An 8101-nucleotide genomic window follows, 5' to 3' on the forward strand; every position below is an offset into this window, starting at 1 on the left:
GAGAGAGAGAGAGAGAGAGAGAGAGAGAGAGAGAGAGAGAGAGATTAAAGTCCATTTTCCCGATGTCCAACATAGGTCCACGATCAGTACACCTAGGAGGAGACAATCAAATTATGGACATAAAATAAATATTTACTATGTAAATGGTAGGTGACAAATCTAGCCACAAAATTGTGCAAACAACCCATTGGCTAGTTTTATTGAATATTAAAATAACACAGTTGATTTCTAAAACATACAAAATTTATGATCTTATCAGCACATAATTATTTTGAGAACCATAAGGTTGGGATTTATCCACCCAAAATAGGGGTGATAACGAAACTATTGTGTTGCTGCTGCTGCTGGTGTGCAATTAATCTTGCAGGGACAGTTGATGAAGCATTCTCCGAGATTTGGCCAACAAAAGTTATCTATTTTACAGCAGAATTCCCTTCCTGGGAGCTGGTGCCCATCTTTATAACAAGGGGGTCTCGTTACATGGCTTACTTTCCTCATCATGTTGCTCCCCTTGTCATTTATGATTTCGCCTAATTAACATAAAATAAAGAATACACTTATCATCTCATCATATAAACAATAAAAGTCAACAATCTCAATCCCCCCATAAAAATCAAGTTGTTAATTACCATATGTGCCTCCGAGACAAGTCAAACACACCACAAGAAGAAAAGAAAGTAGCACAAGTCCTTGCACATTGTTCCTCATGTACTTGGTCATCATCACCGGGGAACAGAGGCTATTAATGGGTGGTACTCTTGTAAGTGGAGTTGATGAGTGTATGACCGTGAAATGCTTGCTCCATGAATGGTTCATATATATAGTGAAAGCTTCTCCACGTTGATGTGTGAAGTTGAAGAAAATATTAATGCTTGGAGTTATGGCTTGTCGGAATGTCCAATTTTAGTTTCACTTCTAAAGATTCATGGTTCCTTCTAAAGTTTTTTTTTTCAAATTGATGATTTGTCATATCGTGTAAGTTACTTTAATGCCCCATCTAGAATTGATCGCTTATTGTTTCCGAGGGGTAGAATTGACCTATTATAATGGGTAGCAAAAAACGGGCGCATGTTAATATTATATTTAAGGCATTGATAATAATTGGTATAGTATCAATAACTCCTATATATATGATGCCTTATCTGTATAATTATTAATTTCTCTCTTGGTATAAGAGAACAAATTTAAAATTCACCAAGACTCATCCACATAACATTGGACTTGCTTTTTAAATGTACATAAGAAACTGTTCTTAAGTATATCAACAGTTTACATGTACATTTTTTTTAATTTTTTCGTAGAACATTATTTGTAAACTATGACCTTTTCTTGCAAAACCAACAATTTATGAAAAAGGTGATAGTTTTATAATTTGTACAACATTTAAAAAAATTATAAGTTTTAGAACAAAAACAATTTTTGAAATTCTGAACAAAACATGAAAATGGGAACATTTTTTAAAAACTAGAACATTTTGAAAATTCCAAATAAAATTTGAAATTTCTGAACAATTTTAAAAAGGAGAGGTTTTGAAAAAGAAAATAAGAAAAATAAACAAGATAAAACAAACATAAAAAAGAACCCAAAGAAAACCGGTAAATGAAACATAAGGAAAAAAGAACAATCGAAAATCTTTTCCTAATAATAAAGCACGGATTGACTCCGTGGGTTCACCGTCACAATACGCTTTCTTCTCATGTCATAATACGCTTTTACGATTTGTATAAATATTTGCCTGACCTCTCTGGCCCAAATACCCCTCCCCGCTCCTCCCACCACGATCTCCGACGGTGCTCCTATGCCCCCCACCTCACACCCGACCGCCAGCGGTGCTCTTGTGCCCCAACCTCCAACCCTCCTCCCGCCTCCCACCCCAACCTCCGACGGGCCCCTGTGCTCTGCTCTGCGGTCAAGCCCCTGTCCTGGCTGGTTTCCCCCCTGCGCATCACCTCGCCGGCAGCGCTAGCTCAGAGGCGTACCCCGTTTCCCACCTACCAACCCGACCTTCGGTGGTGCTCCTCCCGCCCCGATGTTCAGTGGCGCTGCGAAAATGGAGCCCAAACTACTGCTTCTCTCCCGCCCCTTCCTACCTTCGTTCTCCTCCTAAAAATCAGAGCAGAAGTCAATTTGGGTTAGAAAGTCTCTGTTGTGTCTTGCTCGAGCACGCTATCAAGCGGTGCTGGACATGGACTCTATATGAACCGCCCTGCTTTGCTGCAGTCATAATACGCTTTTACGATTCATATATATATATATATAATCGTAATATAAACGAGGTGGTACTAATTTGCCTGACCTCTCTGGCCCAAATACCCCTGCCCGCTCCTCCCACCACAATCTCCGGCGGCGCTCCTGTGCCCCCCACCTCCCACCCGGCCGCCAGCGGTGCTCTTGCGCCCCAACCTCCAACCCTCCTCCCGCCTCCCACCCCAACCTCCGACGGGCCCCTGCGCTCTGCTCTGCGGTTAAGCCCCTGTCCTGGCTGGTCTCCTCCCTGCGCATCACCCCGCCAGCAGCGCTAGGTCGGAGGCATACCCTATTTCCCACCTACCAACCCGACCTTCAACGGTGCTCCTCCCGCCCCGACGTTTAGTGGCGCTACGAAAATGGAGCCCAAACTACTACTTCTCTCCTGCCCCTTCATGCCTTCGTTCTCCTCCTGAAACTCAGAGCAGAAGTCAACTTGGGTCAGAAAGTCTCTATTGTGTCTTGCTCGAGCACGCTATCAAGCGGTGCTGGACATGGACTCTATATGAACCGCCCTGCTTTGCTGCAGTCATAATACGCTTTTATGATTCGTATAGATAAAATCGTAATATAAACGAGGTGGTACTAATTTGCCTGACATCTCTAGCCCAAATATCCCTCCCCGCTCCTCCCACCATGATCTCCGGCGGCGCTCCTGTGCCCCCCACCTCCCACCCGACCGCCAGCGATGCTCTTGCGCCCCAACCTCCAACCCTCCTCCCGCCTCCCACCCCAACCTCCGACAGGCCCCTGCGCCCTGCTCTGCGGTCAAGCCCCTGTCCTGGCTGGTCTCCTCCCAGCGCATCACCTGGCCAGCAGCGCTAGGTCGGAGGCGTACCCCGTTTCCCACCTACCAACCCGACCTTCGGCGGCGCTCCTCCTGCCCTGACGTTCAGTGGCGCTGCGAAAATGGAGCCCAAACTACTGCTTCTCTCCTGCCCCTTCCTGCCTTCGTTCTCCTCCTGAAACTCAGAGCAGAAGTCAACTTGGGTCAGAAAGTCTCTGTTGTGTCTTGCTCGAGCACGCTATCAAGCGGTGCTGGACATGGACTCTATATGAACCGCCCTACTTTGCTGCATAAGAAGGCCTCACACCTATACGAAAGCATCTAATCTGACTATTGTACAATATCGTCGTTCTACGAACTCCGTCGGAAAGCCGATCGCCCAATCTCGCCGTTGTACCAACTTCGTCAAACTATGGCAGCCACTGTTCCACCTGAGGTACGTCGTACAATCAGCAGTTTCTGATTAAGCAAACAAATGATCATTTTCAATTTTGTCATTCCTGCTGGTTTTCTCTGAAGTATGAAGCATCCAAACACACAATTTCATGATGATGCAGAATTTAAGATAGGGTTCAACAAGCTTGATCTTCTTAGATGCAGAGCCTGGAAAGATCGTGGTCTTCTCATTCTCTTATAAGCGATATAAACACTACAGGGAGGGGAGCAGAAGTTGGCAGGGATGAATTTGACCACGTTTACAAGCTCTTAGATTACATCTTGAAGAAAAGGTAGTCTTAGTTTCTAGGGCATAAAATTGATAGATGCTACAACCAAATTGCCACTTTTCCCATTTGAAAAGCATACAAAAAATCTAATTACGCTATGTTTCAGTCTGTTAATTTACTATTCAGCCAATGCAATATGTCACTGTTACTTTCATGGTCTCTTTTCTGCAAGGAACAAGGGGTATTTAGAATTCTATATCTATTTCTGAAGTGCCTTGTGATGATTGGTGCTTCATTAGGGAGGAGGAGGAAGCTGGAGCGACAACCATGGTGCAGTGGAAGTGGGATGTCATGGAGGCGGAGTTAGTCAGTGCGAAGTTGTGCGAAGCGAAGCTAGGCTACGCAGACAAGCAGACAGAGGGCAAAGGCGGCTGGGTGCCACAGATGGAGGCCCTAGTACAGGGTGGTGAGGTGAAGAGGACGGGGTCGAGAGCAGCTGCAGTGCGTGCATCTGCCCCCTCCATTGTTTTTTCACCAAGCCTACATAAAATCTATCAAATTGTTCAGGATAAGATAGCTGAATACATCTACCTCTGGTTAATTTTATTTTTTAACATGCAAGTACTTTATTCAGCTGATCTCGGGTCTTCTTTTACGTCCATTCCTCAATTGTATTCATTAGTTGATCGCCATGCATCGAGAACGTGTCGTCCCGATGCATCTATCAACATGGGTTATAGACCGAATTATCAACAAGTATGGTGTTAACCAGTGTTACCGTGTGCTCTAAAACTATGCAACAGTGATCTAAAAAACCATAAATATCCAACATAGTGGTGGACTTTGGCATTTTGTGTTTTTGTTATGACTTGACTTTGAATATTTTGTTAATTTTCTAATTAATCTTTCCTTACCAGCACTATCAGGGTATGATTCACTATTGAAATTTTGATTTAATATCTCAATGATGCCAATTCTTTACATACGTATAGTTGTTCAGCACCCGCTTTCTGACAACTATATAGGAAATTTGATTGAAGATCTGATTGATGGCGAATCTAGGTACTAAGGTACAGTTATTCAGCTCCTGCTTTCTAACCCATCAAATATTTTGGTATGCATTTATTTCCCCCTCATTAGTCAGATGCTTGTTGCCATTGGATATACAATGACATCATTCTTTATTTCAGAAAAGTGATTGCTCCATCAGAATTACATAAAAAGAAATTGCACAACTGCTCAGGTTCTGATATCTGATGCAGAGATGGAGTAATGCACTGACTTTTTTTTCACTCACTACATAGGCAGCGTTACAGTAGAGATATGTTGTACTTCTCGGCATTATGCTCTTCCCTCAGTCTAAATAGTTACTGTTACTAATTATTATGTTCTTCCTCAGTCTAATTAGTTAGTGTTAGTTGCCTAAATCAGAAGGGCAGTGGTAGCGAATTTTTACTTACAAAGCAAGTGTATTCTTTGGGTTTTTGATCATTCTGTAGGTGTCTTTACTTCTTAAAATTGCTAATTATTATTATTTTTCCCACTCAATTTTGGAGAAATGAACACTGGTACAATTTTTTTGCCCGGTGCAATGCACGGGCTTTTGTGCTAGTACTACTAAAAATCATATCAGAACCTTTTGGAAGGTTCCCAAAATCGGTAAAAGCCCGGAAGGAATATTCTTGAAGTCCGTAAAATTAGAGCGGCGTGACCAAAATGGCTCGGCCATCCCCAAGCGCTAGAGTCAGTTCTGTCTGCAAGCCCTGACAATTTGACGTTGAATGCTCAAATATTGTTTCCGCCAATTCTCTTGTTTCTTGTTGCCTCATATGAGTTTGTTGTTGTTTGGTTCATATCTGGATGGAAGCCCCAATCATGCCCCACCCACCGTTTTATGCCCTTACGTGAGTGGCCTTCTTAGAGATGTCATGGCATCAGTGTCGACGCCTTCCCTCACCCCTACGAGCCCCTTACAATTGGCACTCTTGGCCGCAATCACGTTTCCCTTCGACCTCACCGTGTTCTTGCAAATTATACAAGTGTTTTGGGGTATATAATCCTTGAAGCTTTCTGGCATCAAGATTAGTCAGACCCCACCTCAACTGAAATAACTTTGCTGAGAAGAGTTTGGATATAGTGAGACCTCTGGTTTGAAATTGATAAGTTGCCACCAAGTCCAGCTGCCCAAGTTTAATCTATGCACATCAATTCATTACTTACTCAACTTATTTCCTTACATATCAATGTATGACCCAACTTCTTGTTTTCTCTGGTCCAACCTGCCTTTGTTTTTCCATAAATATCATCCAAATAATCATTTTAGCTATATGCAAATAGCTCATATGTGCTACCAGCTTCCATTGCCAAGATGTGTTTTCTCTAGGCAATGTGTTATTTGTCTATACCCTTGTATTTGTGTGTTGTGGATCACTCTGTTAGTCGCTATGTACTTGAAAGGACATTGATTCAGAAATGTTACATAACTTTGAATATGTTGGCTAGTGAATACTTTTGAGTTCCCACCATAGTCCTTTAGTTTAGCATGACATCTTCAAGGTTTTTTTAAAATAGTACAGACCCATACGCTCATGCATACGCACATACACTGGTACAACGAGGTGCTATACAAACGATTTTTAACCCCTTTCCGCGACGACATTTGGAACCATCGCCTAGTGAGTGACTACGATAGGGGGGTCCTTCCCACATGACCCAGAAACCATCGGGGATATGCCCTCCTGGCACACACGCTCGGAAAATGAGGTCGTGTCCGGCCGACGAGCGATCAGATACGGTTATACGTATAGTAGTGCTAAAAATACAATTATATAGGCGAAATCGTTTCCGGTCGTAAGTACATTCCACACAGTCAGTCCCTGCTAAACACTTCCATTTGTATGTACATTCCACACAGTCAATCCAAGGAATACATTTCCGTTAGTATGTACATCACACACAGTGTGTGGAAAAGACTGTGTGGCAAAGGCTGTCCATCACACACACTTTTTATGTGGTAATCGTTTGCGTAAGGTGGCCTAATGCAAACAATTTTCAAGAGGATGTCGTGTGTGATTGTTCATTGATCCAACACGGTTTATTCCTAGAAACTATGTGCGTTGTCAGAGGTCATCGCCCACGGTGTTTTCTCAATAACCGTTTGCAATAGAAAAACTCAATTAGAAGGCTAATTGTCCTATTATTAATAATCCATTTATTACTCTAATTAACATTTCATATTAAGCAAGCACACAATATATTTCATTTCCATATTAAGGAAGCAAGATTTCATAATTGAAATACATTAGAGTACAACCCGGAACACCACAACGTAATGGTGTGTCCGAACGTCGTAACTGCACTTTATTAGATATGGTGCGATCTATGATGTCTCTCACTGATTTACCGCTATCGTTTTGGGGTTATGCTTTAGAGAAGGCTGCATTGACATTAAATAGGGCACCATCTAAATCTGTTGAGACGACACCTTATGAACTGTGGTTTGACAAGAAACCCAAGTTGTCGTTTCTTAAAGTTTGGGGCTGCGATGCTCATGTGAAAAAGCTTCAACCTGATAAGCTCGAACCCAATCGGAGAAATGTGTCTTCATAGGATATCCAAAGGAGACTGTTGGGTACACCTTCTATCACAGATCCGAAGGCAAGATATTCGTTGCTAAGAATGGATCCTTTATGGAGAAGGAGTTTCTCTCGAAAGAAGTGAGTGGGCAGAAAGTAGAACTTGACGAGGTAATTGTACCTTCTCCCTTATTAGAAAGTAGTTCATCACTGAAATCAGTTTCAGTGATTCCTACACCAGTAAGTGAGGAAGCTAATGATGATGATCATGAAACTTCTGATCAAGTTACTACCGAACCTCGTAGGTCAATCAGAGTAAGATCCGCACCAAAGTGGTTCGGTAATCCTGTTCTGGAAATCATGTTACTTGACCATGACGAACCTACAAACTATGAGGACGCGATGATGAGCCCAGATTCTGCAAAATGGCCTGAGGTCATGAAATCTGAGATGGGATCCATGTATGAGAACAAAGCGTGGACTTTGGTTGACTTGTCCGATGATCGGCAAGCCATAGAGAATAAATGAATCTTCAAGAAGAAGACTAATGCTGACGGTAATATTACTGTCTACAAAGCTCGACTTGTTGCAAAAGGTTTCGACAAGTTCAAGGAGTTGACTACGATGAGACCTTCTCACCCGTAGCGATGCTTAAGTCCGTCCGAATCATGTTAGCAATTGCCGCATTTTATGATTATGAAATTTGGAAAATGGATGTCAAAACTGCATTCCTTAATGGATATCTTAAAGAAGAGTTGTATATGATGCAACCAGCAGGTTTTGTCCATCCAAAAGGTGCTAACAAAGTGTGCAAGCTCCAGCGATCC

At 42.6% G+C, this 8101-nt stretch overlaps 1 long non-coding RNA gene across 1 annotated transcript; it reads right to left on the reverse strand.

Moving 5' to 3' along the window:
- Positions 1-151: 151 nt before the first annotated feature.
- Positions 152-777, reverse strand: LOC119296787. Its single transcript, XR_005145384.1, has 2 exons — positions 630-777; positions 152-530 (listed from the first exon to the last, which is right to left on the reverse strand). It is a non-coding gene; the product is annotated as an uncharacterized LOC119296787 (long non-coding RNA).
- Positions 778-8101: the final 7324 nt, after the last annotated feature.

Source organism: Triticum dicoccoides, chromosome 5A, assembly GCF_002162155.2.
Source record: "Triticum dicoccoides isolate Atlit2015 ecotype Zavitan chromosome 5A, WEW_v2.0, whole genome shotgun sequence".
NCBI classification, from domain to species: domain Eukaryota; kingdom Viridiplantae; phylum Streptophyta; class Magnoliopsida; order Poales; family Poaceae; genus Triticum; species Triticum dicoccoides.